Source organism: Aphelocoma coerulescens, chromosome 19 (genome assembly GCF_041296385.1).
Source record: "Aphelocoma coerulescens isolate FSJ_1873_10779 chromosome 19, UR_Acoe_1.0, whole genome shotgun sequence".
NCBI lineage: Eukaryota > Metazoa > Chordata > Aves > Passeriformes > Corvidae > Aphelocoma > Aphelocoma coerulescens.
In genome coordinates, this window is record NC_091032.1 from 3,780,200 (window position 1) to 3,792,522 (window position 12,323).

The following is a 12,323-nucleotide window of genomic DNA, read 5'->3' on the forward strand; positions in this document are numbered from 1 at the left end:
GGCAAGAACACAGTTCTGCTTTTATAAACCAAAATTTCCAAATTCCAAATTTTCCAAAGACAGAGTCAGATTAAACAAGATGTTCCTCACAAACACAAACCCATCAGTTCTAAACACTTCTTGTGATTCTCTTTTTGCCCTTCATTCGTTTCCAGATATCACTTCCACTTCATGCTTTTTGTTGCTGTCCTACCTGGCCACTGGTGCCATCAGGTCTGTGTACACATCCCCCTTCTCCCTTCCCTCGGTGCCACCTCCTTCCACCCACTCTGGGTTTCACTGCTGGGTACAAGTCCGCAGTGGTTTTTAAGAGGCCCCCTGTGACTTTGCCTTCCTCTGTCAGCTCCTATAGCCATCATTCCTTGACAACCATCATTCCTTGATAGCCACCTTGCCTTAACTGCATGCTTGTGCTGTTCTCCAACCACAATTTTCGTGTTTATCCAGACCACACTGCACCAAAAACTTCCAGCAAAAGTTTGTGGCAATCCACTTTTGCATTGTGGGCATACAGAATGCCACTATACAATGTAAGCCAGCTTTTGTTAGGCAAGATCACAGCTCATTTCTTTATAGCAAATTAAATTTTTTCTTTATTTGTTCTGTCAGTCAGGCAGCTCCTTTCTTGGAACGAAGTGCAGTGTTTGCTTCCACAGCTTACCCTGGCGGTGCCAGGTGCCCATACAATATAAAAGGCAGCTTTTTATCTCTGTCATACTCCTTCAGAAGCTCTGTTCTCTTGGTGGTTCATTTGAGCATGAGATCTCATAGCTGTGCCATGCAGTTAAACCCTCCCATGAGAGCAGCAAGTCAGAACCTCTTTATTCTCATGTTTGGCACCAGCCCACACACAGAGCAACATATTTTCTTACACCATTTGGAATCTGGCTGTGGTACCAAAAGTTGTTTTGATGGCTGAACCTGACAGAGGCAACTGAGATCCCCCAGATGGACACACACGTTTGGTGATAGTTAAACTGGCTGGCTGATCCTCAGCAGGCCAAGAAATGTGCCATGCCTGAATCCTGACAGGACTGCTTACACACAACTGATGTGAGAGCTTCCAGCTTTCTCTGAAAGGATTTCCAAGTATTTACTACAAAATGCCTTTGAATGTATTTATTTATCCAAATAACCTCTAATGGTGGATGCTGCTGCATCCGTGAACAGCTTTGGAGGTTTGCCAGAGCTTTCCCAGAAAGCTGCATCAGAAGGGGCATTAATAGTGAACCAAGATGTCAGACAGATATACATTGAAAATATTTTATTATCCTGATTAACTCCAAACCATTTCCATACATGTAACAAAAAGAAGCTTATTAAGCCACTGAACAGGAAACAGCAACAAAATCTATGAAAACTAAATATGAAAATAATATTAATTGTTGACTAAATCTAACAATACTGATTTTAGGAAGAAAGAAATAAGCTGCTTTTGGTATCTCCCTCATGCATTACCCAGACAGAGAACATAAAGTAACCAAAAGAAAATACATACTTGTGTGTATTTGCAAGTATATATTTAATTGCTTCAATAAGGTTAGACCAACAAGCATGTATTTAATGCAGAACATAAGACTGGTCTGCATTTTGAGGTGTATGTATTTTAAGCCTGTTGTGATGGAAGCAAATTCATAAATCATGAGATTCTGCAAATAATTGAAATTTGGATTGGTGCAAAACTTAATAATTTTAGTGTCTGACAAGATCAGAAAAGTGAAATTTAACATCATTCTAGTAGACAGACAGCTCAATAAATGCATGTCCAGACCCACCTGAAATATTCCACTCCAAGGAGATTCAAAGACAATTATAGTGACTGCAAAAAAGCTGCAGAATGACAGAGATTCAGGTAAGAGGTTGGGGGGGTTTAAGGTTTGTCACTACTTGTACCAAGGCTGCACAATAACTCACTTTGGTTTTGAACCCAGTCTGCAGTGCTAAAACATAAAGACAGATTTGGACTGAGACACGAACACCTGGGCAGGGTGCAGCAGTTTGACAGTTTAAACCAAGCAGTGACCAGCCTGACAGGAGGGCAGGCGACTCAAGAAATGTAACCATGTATAAAAGTAGCCTAATTTTCAGTTACAGATCTATTATAGAATCAACACTTGATCCTGTTCTCATACAAGACCATATTACAAAACTCCAGAGATGACTCATCTACTAACGTGTATGTTTTTCTTGCCTTTCAGCCCTCCAGACTGATGTACATTTGCCAAGCTGTTATTGCCATGGAATACTCAGCTGAGAGGGAGGGAGCCCGAGCACTCTCCTTCCGAGGCAAGTTTGAGAAATTCTGCACCTGTACTTTGCTGAATCTGCTCTATCTGTATGTGGTGCTTGCAGCTACATTAGCCATGATTAACACTCAGGTAGCAATTGTTAATGACTTCAAAAGCTGTTAGGAAATATTTTGTATTTTAGCATGAAATTTAATACCTGAATAATCAAAACTAGATTGCCAACAGCTTTTCTTCACCTTTGCAGGCAGAACTAGATGTGTGAACCATTATTTAATTTGAGTCTCTGTCCATATCTTGTGGAACAAATATGCTGCAACAGCCTCAACCATCCAGACTAATCATCTTTATAGTAGTCCACTACTACCAAAAACTTCAAGAAAACCAGCTGGACCACCTGATCCACTGTACACTTAATTAGAAAATATCTGCTAGGAAGATTCTCATTCTGCGAGTTTCAATAAATGCTACATTTTTAGTCACCACATCCTTTTTACCTCCTCACCCTAAATTTCCATCTAAAATGCTTTCTTTCTTGTTGCCTGAGTAATAGCACAAAACCCAGTGTGGATTCACTGGAACATACTCTAGTGCTGTGACAGCAGTAAATAAAATTTACACAAACTGAAGTATAAAATCTACTATTTCATTATTACTGACAATTAGCTCTACATAACTTCCTACTTCTTGGAATGCAGATCATGCTTTTGGTTGGGCAGGGAAGCTAGTTTAGACTCTTCTCCTACACCTTTTAAATTAGGAAACAAACTGAAGCTTTACAAAAAATTTCTTAGGGTGCTTACCTAGATAACTTATCTCACAGGTAACATTCTCCTTGGTTGTATCCATATAATTCTGTCCCAAAAGGTATAGCAGAAGAAATTACAGTTCCAGCACATAATCACAGAGCAGCAAAAGATGAACACACTCCAATTCTATTAGCTGCTCCCTTCTTCTCTGGGAAAACAAAAAGAAAAGCAAAAACCTCCTTTGCAAATGAGAACATTTTGCATTAACATCAGACAAAGGAGGAAGCTGCACATCACTGGAACAGAGCTTCCTCTTATAGCTGAGATTTATTCAAGCACAGAGCAGCTCGTGGATGTCAAGAGAAGTGAAGAATTATAGTTAATGTGCACCAAAGATACTATTTCACCAACCAGTTTATCTGCTTTGGCCTTGACAATTTTTTAGCTCAAGCTTATTTTTATTGGTGTAGTTGATAAGTGAATTTCTCGCATTTTGGGATTCTGGATGCTTCTGACACAATTAGAGCAGAAAAGGGCTGTGACATCTGCTTGGATTTTGGAAGAAAACTCTGGAATTAAATGTCTATTTAACCTATGTTTTGACCTTTCTACCACAGTGAAACATTCATCCCCAGAGGAACCATTAGTTGACCACTGCAGTCTTCACTGTGATACACTAGAGTCCTCTTAATTAAGACGACAGAAAAGCAGGTAAGAGTCATTTATTATGAGTAATGATAAACAGACAAGCACTGACAGAACAAAAATGGAGGCCTTTCCCTATGAGGACTCTCTCTTTCCAGCCTCACTACCTCCAGACTGAAAGGGAAGACTATTCTGCAGTGAACACAGTATTTTAATCACTACAAAGAATGTTAAGGTCAGGGTTAACTAAAAATTGATTTAAATTAAAAATATTCTAATTAAGTATTGAGAATGTCTTTATTTCCCAGAAATAAGTCCTGCACAAAGAGATTTACTGTCACTCTCAATGCTTCCAGTAAGGCAAAGTGAGGCTGTATGCATCCTTTTGGGAAGGGTAAGTATGTGAACTCACTATAGCCATGCTTAATTGATAGCACTGTGAAATAAATTCTGCCAGCAACAAAAGAAAAGCTTGGTCATTCTAAAGCACTAACCCCAGGATGCTGATTTTTATGACAGTTATTATGTAAATATTTGGAAGTTCTTAAAGTTATAATGCAATTTAGATAGGAAATTGGGATTAAAATATATCTATACTATCACTGATAGGTAGCCACCTTAGGCAGAGGGCAGCTCCCAGTCCAAATGGAGGAAGTGGCCAGAGTCACTCTTTTCCTGGGCATCTTCTGTTTGATATTAATCCACTAGAGATAAAAAAGTCTGTAAAAATATTGGCCAGTCAAACGCCTACTTTTAATGAAACAAAAAAAACCCCAAAAACACCAACCAAACAAAAAAAAAAGTGAAGTGTGGAAAGGATTGTCTATCAGTTAACCTGGGAGAAGAGTTGGGAAGAACTCCTTGCTCTGCTAAAGCAAAGGGAGGTCAAGCCTGCAGTCCTAAAGCAAATGGTACCATCATAATTTAAAGGGAGAAAGAAAACAATAAACACTAAAACTTTGAAACACTTACACAGTTCTACTTAACATCTGATTCTTGTTAACACATACAAGATGTTTTCAGGCTTCAGCACTTGGTTCTTAAAGCTCTGTTTTGCATACAGTATTCAGTACAAAATTTAAAACCACAGTAAAAAAATTACTATATGAATCACTTAACAAAATTAAAGTAAAAAGATAGAAATTAAACTTCTTTCTATTCATTTCATTCACAACCTCCTTCTATTCACTCTTTATACCAGAAATTTTACCTGTTCTGAAGATGCTCTCAAAATGTCTTACCTATAAAATTATAAGGTATATGAATAAACTATGGCCTTTCTTTCTTTCCTGGAGTCATGCTGGCATTTGCACACTTTACACACTTTTGATAAAGTATAAGACTCTCAGGCTGCTAATAAAAAAGAATTTTATTCTCACAATTTTAGAAGCTACTTTTGCTTAAGACAAGTTCAGTACAAGTGGAAGAACTATTCTCTGTTTATTCTTACCAGCCACCAAAGGCTCTTTTCCATACTTCAAAGTAGCTTTTTGGATACTTTTCATAATAGAGCATTAATACCAACTTCAGCTGGTACATTTGCTTGAAAAAAAAAGTGTTATGAGATTTATTATTGTAAATCCTGAATTTAAATGAAGCTAAGAAGAGGCTTTGTTTCAAAGTCCAGACTGGTTGCAGGAGTTTAACTGGCAGTCATGGAAGAACTGCAATCACTCGATTTTCAAAACTATCAAAAAAAAAAAAAAAAAAAATTCTGTACCTTCCAACAAGGCTTATGTCAATAGAATATCTTCTGGCTTAGTTCATTAAAATGCCTCCTTAAGAAATGATTTAAAAGTACAGAATAAGGGCAGTGTAAATCAGCAAAGTGATTAATCCGTTCAAAAAGCCAAATATAACTGAAGCCACCTGTGTTTTCACTGCCTCCATTCCCCCTCCTGCTTTTCTCCTCCTCCAGCAAGTTCTCAGTCCTGACAGAAAACCAAAGCAGTCCTACACAGCCACACACTGAGCTCACCAGACTCCACAGGTCCAAGCCGTTCATCCCTTTTGTCCACCTGTTTCCACAGCAGACCTGCTTGGTGCTCCAAAGCCCAGATTTTCCTTTGGGCTTCTGTTGAAATTAAATTCAGTTCCACAGTTCCTGTGCATAATACAAGAATTGTGGTTGTATAATTTTCTAGTAGAGGCCAATATTGTATTATATGGTAACACTCTAGCCCACTGATGGCTGGACTTACACTATCTTAACCTATTTTGCTTCCTTGAGGGGACTAATCCTCACGTAACATGTCTAAGTGCATCCACATTAAGGGATTTGGCACTTGAGCTGTCGTGTTGCTCGTGCTCTCACAGAGCCCTTGTGCAGGTTATATTTGTATTCACTGCTCTGTTCATCTCTGGGCAATTTCTATTCAATACCTCCCTGGCTGCAGACATATTTCCTTCCCTTTTGTGCACTGCACTAATTTTGTACTCGCAAAGGCACCAGAATGTGTCAGGTACAAATATGAGCATATCTCAAAGAACTGCAAATTTGCTGTTCCAGGGAAAAATTAACTTTGTTGCCAAGCATTTTATATACCTCATAATCAACAATTTCTGGCCACAATTTGAGGTAAGAGGCATCAACTGGGATAGATTTCGCAAAATGAATTTTTGGGATATATTTTATAAAATGTGAGCAAAAGAATTTAGCAGGTTAAAAGGAAGAACAATTTTTAAAGTGTAATTCTTTATTTTAAACCAAGTGTGTATGTTCTTTTAAAAACAGCCCTATCTAAAATAAAATGTGAAATAAGGGCAGCCCACACGCCATGAAATCCAGCATCACAAAGTACAGAATATACCAGTAGTTCAGGCTTGCTGCAGAAATTTCAGAGAAAGTCAAAACACCGAACTGGTGGGTGTTATTGAGTAAGTGGCTGGAAATAGCATGTGGAGTGCTGAACCAGCTCCTTGTAGCAGAGCTTCATCTGCAAGTGCAGAAAGAAATTTCTTCATCTGAGTCTATTCAACAAGTTCATTTTGATGCCTGGTTCATTAAGAGATGGGAACCAAACATGGATTTGAAAAAAGCAGCCAGTTTGATTTTCCCTTTTCCAAACTTTGTGCAAAATCAAGGTGTGGGATGCTTAGAGATGCTTGTGGGAGGATGAGATCTGGTAGTATGAATATCTTGGAAGCAGGGGGAGAAAAAACCAAATTCTCATTTCTCATTTTTAATGATTCCTTTGTGCATTTTAACTGAATCCCATCAAATGCAACTTAACAGAAAGAATCAGTTAAAAGCTCACAGCATCTAATAAACAAAATAGTACTTGATGGATTAAAGAACAAAATCAGAAGTTTGAAAAGATATATGTTCATGTATCTTAAATCAATGACTATTCCAGTCCTACTGACTGTCAAAAAGTAGCATTGTGCCAAGCACATGGAATCCGCTATTTTAAAACATAATTAAAAATTTTAAATATAAAATAAATTATGTAAATTAGTATTTCCAGCTTGCCATTTTAAATCATGAATCAATTATTTAAATATCTTGTTTAAGCCAACAATAAAAAAAGGAAGCAGTGAAACCAGTATTTTAACTTCTGGCACCAAATTTACATACAAATAACTATTCTTGAGTATATGTCCTTGTTTCTTCGAGAAAGAATTCTTATGTTTATTTTCTTCCAGTAACATGCCAGCATTTCAGAAAAGGCAAATCAATTATGACCTGCTTCATATTTCACATCCTTGTGTTTGTTCCAAGGATTGAACACTGACACAGCAGTGGATCTCATGACTGCTTTCCATCAGGTATATTAAACTGATTGTCAATTAGGTCAGGCTTTCAGGCTGCAGAGCAAAGATTTCTCACACTCAATTCTTTAGAAATATGGGTTAGAAAATTGCAATTTTCATTTTACTTTAACCCTCCCCATAACTACTTTGGATTTAAGACAGTCTTTCATCATTAATTTCTGCTGATTTTGTTTGCAGATTTATTTTGATGTTGTTTTTTACTAATAATCAGGGAAGAAATCCAATTCTGAAGAAATTATGTCCATGTTGTGTAAAGTGAACACCTCTCAGGGGTCATTTTACCCTCTCCTACCACTAATGGCTAGGCATGTCTGTTTCCCAGCTGAGAACGTTATCAGTTTAAGTAATAGTTTAAGCTTATACAAATAAAGTTTGGAACAAGGTCATTCTGGTTTACCCAGGTCTTAAACAGCACCTTTCTGCCAAAAGCCTGAATCAACACCACCATAAGAATCCATAAGGATTTCCTGCAGTTCCAGAGACTGTTTTACCACAACCATTCCTGTCAAGCCTGATCATACCAGAAATCTTACCCAAAAGTCAGGTGAAAACACTTTGTTTAGGTGTCACCCTTCAGTGAACAACTTTGTCTACATGTACATCTGCTCTCCTTGGCTCAAGCAAGCATTGTCCACACTTCATGCCACAACTATAGCCTTTATCTCTGGTCAGTGACCTAGAGGGACTACTGCTGGATTTATTAAGGAGTGACAGACAGACACATGGTGAGGTTTGAACATTAGGGTCATTGTGGTTTCGTTTATCAGGGAATGTAAGTCAAGATTAGCTCCTATTTCTGGCTCCAGGGCTTGCTCTGGTATCTTGGGCAAGACAATTTAGCACCATGGACTGCCATACATGTCCATCCTGACTATGTGGACTGGTAAGGAAGAATGGAGATTCTTACCTCTACAAGAGATCCTCAAGGATTGGTGTTAACCCAGCAGGACCCTGATCTGAGCTGGAGAAGCTGGGCACTGCTACAATACAAGTCAATGTAAATATTTTCATCATGCCCTGCTCGGAGACAAGTTCTGCAGAGAGGTATTGTAGCAGCTGCAGCAATTCCTGTACCAGGCTTCTCTCTGTTTGCCGTGCTACTGATTCACTGGTCCATATTTTTTCCAGGAAATCACATTTCTTCACACACACACACCCACTTCCAGTGAAACGTGAGCCCGACAACATTTGAGTAACAGTTAAACTTTTGAACCTGTTCTGTAGGAGTAGCCTTGAACTCAGCACAAATACTTGAGGCCAGACTGATGTGTTCAGCCCAGGTTTAGTCCCCGCTTTATTTATAGGTCACACCGGATTGGGAACAAAACAGCTTTTAGACCTTGCTATGCTCTTATTCAAGCCAGCAAGGAGATGTGAATCAAACAAAAAGTACAATGAATTGCTATCTCCTTTTCCCCAATTTCTCTTTTCACAAGGAGTTTTCAGAGCGTTTTTCTTTATGATGCATATCCATGGTAATGGCCAACTGTTACCTCTACATACAATATAAGAAGAAATAATTTAGATTTTACTACTCCCAAGTAAACTCAGTCAAGGCTTATTCAAAAAAAAGATTCCTTAGAGCAAACTACTTATGTATTGACAAAAGCACAGCAAAACCAAGTGCTAGGGGGTAGACAGAACTGTTCAGCAAACTGATATTATTTCCTGGTGACAACTTGGATCCAGAACATAAGCCTTTTAAACACTTAGCCTTTACTGTTTGCTAGATATAAACTGCAAGAAACCCAAGCCTGCAAATGCTATAAAGGGCATATAAATGGTACCTTTTTGCCTAACACGAACTGTTTTTAAGCCTAAAACCTGACACTTCACAATGCTACCATTTAAAATGTCTCTTCACTGACTTTAGCTTGTAAAATTAGAGGAACCTTGCAGAACATGTTACAGGGAGCTGTGTCTATCTTACCATCAGCTTTTTGCATTTGCCAAGAAGCTGAAGTAGGGGAGCAGATGATGTTAACAGTGTGAATCCAGCTGGAAGACTCCACAGAACAGAAACTATCTACTAGTGTAATCTGTGATTTGTGTTGTGAAGGAGGAACTGGAGAGAAAGTCAAACGAAAGACATCATATTCAAGAAAAGTAAGATGCTGAATGTGAAGCCTTGATCCTTTTTAAGGTGACAGAAAAAGTGCCAGGATTTCCTATTCTAATCATGAGATGAATTATTATGATAATATACTCTTGCCAAGGGAAAGATTAATGCAGTAAGGACCACAGCAAATGGCTGTCAGAACTGAACAGTCATTATACCAGAAATGGTCTCAGAAAAGATAAAGTAATCTAAATTCTTATTGCCCTTCCACTCAATGCAGAAATGGGAGAGATGGCTGCAGAGAGGCTGCGTGCCAGGGACAGTAAAACAAATTCAAGAAAACAATCTCTCCTATCTTGAAATCTTTTCCTCAAATGCGGTGCATGTTGCCTCAACAAACAGTAGGACAAGGTGTTTGTGCATAAGCAGTACAGAAAGTAGATATTAACAGAACAAAGATCACTTCATCTAGCAGGGAAAGGCTTCTCCCTCTTTTCAGACAGTCTGGTGTGTTTAAGGACAGGCAACATGAGATGCAAGCCAACAGAGCTCCCCTCTGCTGTGGCATGACAGCTCCATTTTCATGATGGGATTCCACGGAGTCTTTACTGCTGCAAGGAAACACTAAACTAGTTTATGCCTCAGTCACACACCTGCCCTCACCACCATGTTGGACATTTTGCAGCTACACACAAGGTGATTTCACAGAGCAGGGTTAGAGCACTTCAAACTGTCAATGCTTCCCATAATGAGACATACTACTTTTGTAAACTAGGGTTGAATTTGTCGCCAGAATAAAGGAATCCAGGTCATTTGTGCCAGCATAAACTGAATACTTTCTTTTCCAACCTACAGTCTCCTATGTGCCTGACAAGGAAAATAATACACAAAGTATAGGAGACCACAGAAAACTTCCTTTCTTAAGTCAGGTAATTGCCACTGAGTGACCTAATCATGAACAATACAGAATGATTTTGATTAACAGAATGTAATAGAAATAGAGTTGTTTCATATAACCTTTCAGTCTTCAGTGCTGTAGTTAGGTCCTCTATTAATAGAACTGTCAGAAAGTGTGCTCATGCCTGAACTGACATCAGGTACAGAAAGTTGAGTGAGTGAATTTAGTGCTGGCTTAACTGACATTGTGAACAAAGCCTACTTTTTATTCCTGAAAGAGAAATACCATCCACAATAGTGTCACTTCCCATCAACACGCCTGAATTCCAATCTGGGTGACTGTCTCTTAGCATAATAAGTTTACAAAATGCACTTGCACATGATAGCCTCCTATGTTTAAATGGATAGCTTGTTTTTTAAGATTGAATGAACCTGACTGAAGCAATACAAAATACAAATACAAAATACATTTAGGAATGCGAGTAAACCTACAAAGGAGAAAGGCTTTCACAAAGACTTTCATTGGCTAAGGACACCCTTATGAGATGAATTTCAGTAATGGTATCATACACTATGGCTTGTCTTCTGTCATGTCAGTTTAATCATTGAAAAGGACACATAATTAATCAGAACTGCAAGAATATCTGGGAATAGTATTCTGATTAATTGTACTAGCACAGTAATGAAACTCTCAGACTATACTGGGCTTTCCAAGTTGGAGCACAGGAAATGATGTTACCATTGCTCATTCTCTTTCCTTTTGTTGCAAGCCAGTTTTGGTGTTCACAAAATAAAGCCCCTGTAGTAGAAAAAATAAATTAAAACAATTCCTTTTTATAAAGGATTTGAACATTTTGGCAAACTGATACAGGATAAATCCCTTTGTAGTAATTTATTTCTGCAATAGAGCAGGGAGTTTCCTGCTTTCTACTACTGGTAATAACGGTTCATCCAATTAGCCAGAAACTGCATTTACTTGTGAATTGAAATGTAAAATTAGGGAATCCAATGAAATGCTTAAAGCCAGAGGAGCAGAGCAGCCCATACCTTTTGTTTCAGAGTTGCATATACCTATTTTTCACAGTCAACATGTTGAGCCTACAGACAACTCATACTTTTGTCAGGCTTCTCCTGGCCATTTATTTAGTTCCTTGGGATAAATTACCTTAATTTTTAGCTCTTTTCCTCTGCAGTGCCTGTCTTCAGACTTGTAGTCATCCTTCAAAAGCCCTTTTTCTGAAGGTTTTTGCTGGAGATCCAAACCCAAGCCTAGGTTGCCCTTCAGGGGTACACTAATGCAGGAAAGTCCCTTTGCCTCATAAATGTAAAGGTTGATTTAGGCCTTTTATCTCCCTTCTTCTTCCCTGGGCACATCCTCAGTGCAGTGGCACACTACTCTAAAGCATGCCCACCACACACACAGACAAAAATGTACATTTTGCAGCAATCCTGCGTGAGCAACATTTACCCAGCAGCTGGTAACTCTTTTTACCTGTTCTGTTTAGCTGTTCTTTTTAGCTGCTCCTCAAAACCTCCCGTATTTAGTGGGTTGGAAGATGGCAGCAGCCTGAGGGCCAGCAGAGCTCTGAGCACAATGTTGTTACATACTCCCTGCATCCATCCGACAGTCCTGTGCAGCCTGGTGATGAGGGCAGATGTGTCTCAGGGGCTGCTGTATCTCGGCAGAATCTCATTCCACCCCCTGCAATGGGCAGGGACTCCTTTCACTGTCCCAGGTTGCTCCAAACCCTGTCCAACCTGGCCTCAAACACTTCCAGCAATGGGACAGCCACAGCTTCTCTGGGCACCCTGGGCCAGGGCATCACCACTTGAAGAAGAAAGCATTCCTTCCTAATAATGTCTTTCATGAGGGCCTTTGCAGATCACAGAACTGTTAGGTTTGAAAGGGCTCTCTGGAGATCACCCAGTCTAACCCCTTGCCAAGGCGGAGTC

The 12,323-nt window shown here is 39.1% G+C and overlaps 1 protein-coding gene across 1 annotated transcript in view; it reads right to left on the reverse strand.

Moving 5' to 3' along the window:
• The window catches only part of LOC138120675 (protein spinster homolog 3-like), a 38,046-nt gene extending 26,169 nt beyond the window's left edge, over positions 1-11,877 (reverse strand). The window contains exon 1 of the mRNA XM_069033544.1: positions 11,863-11,877. The gene's annotated coding sequence lies outside the window, so the exon portion shown is untranslated. The remainder of the gene's footprint in view (positions 1-11,862) is intronic.
• Between the last annotated feature and the right edge of the window lie 446 nt (positions 11,878-12,323).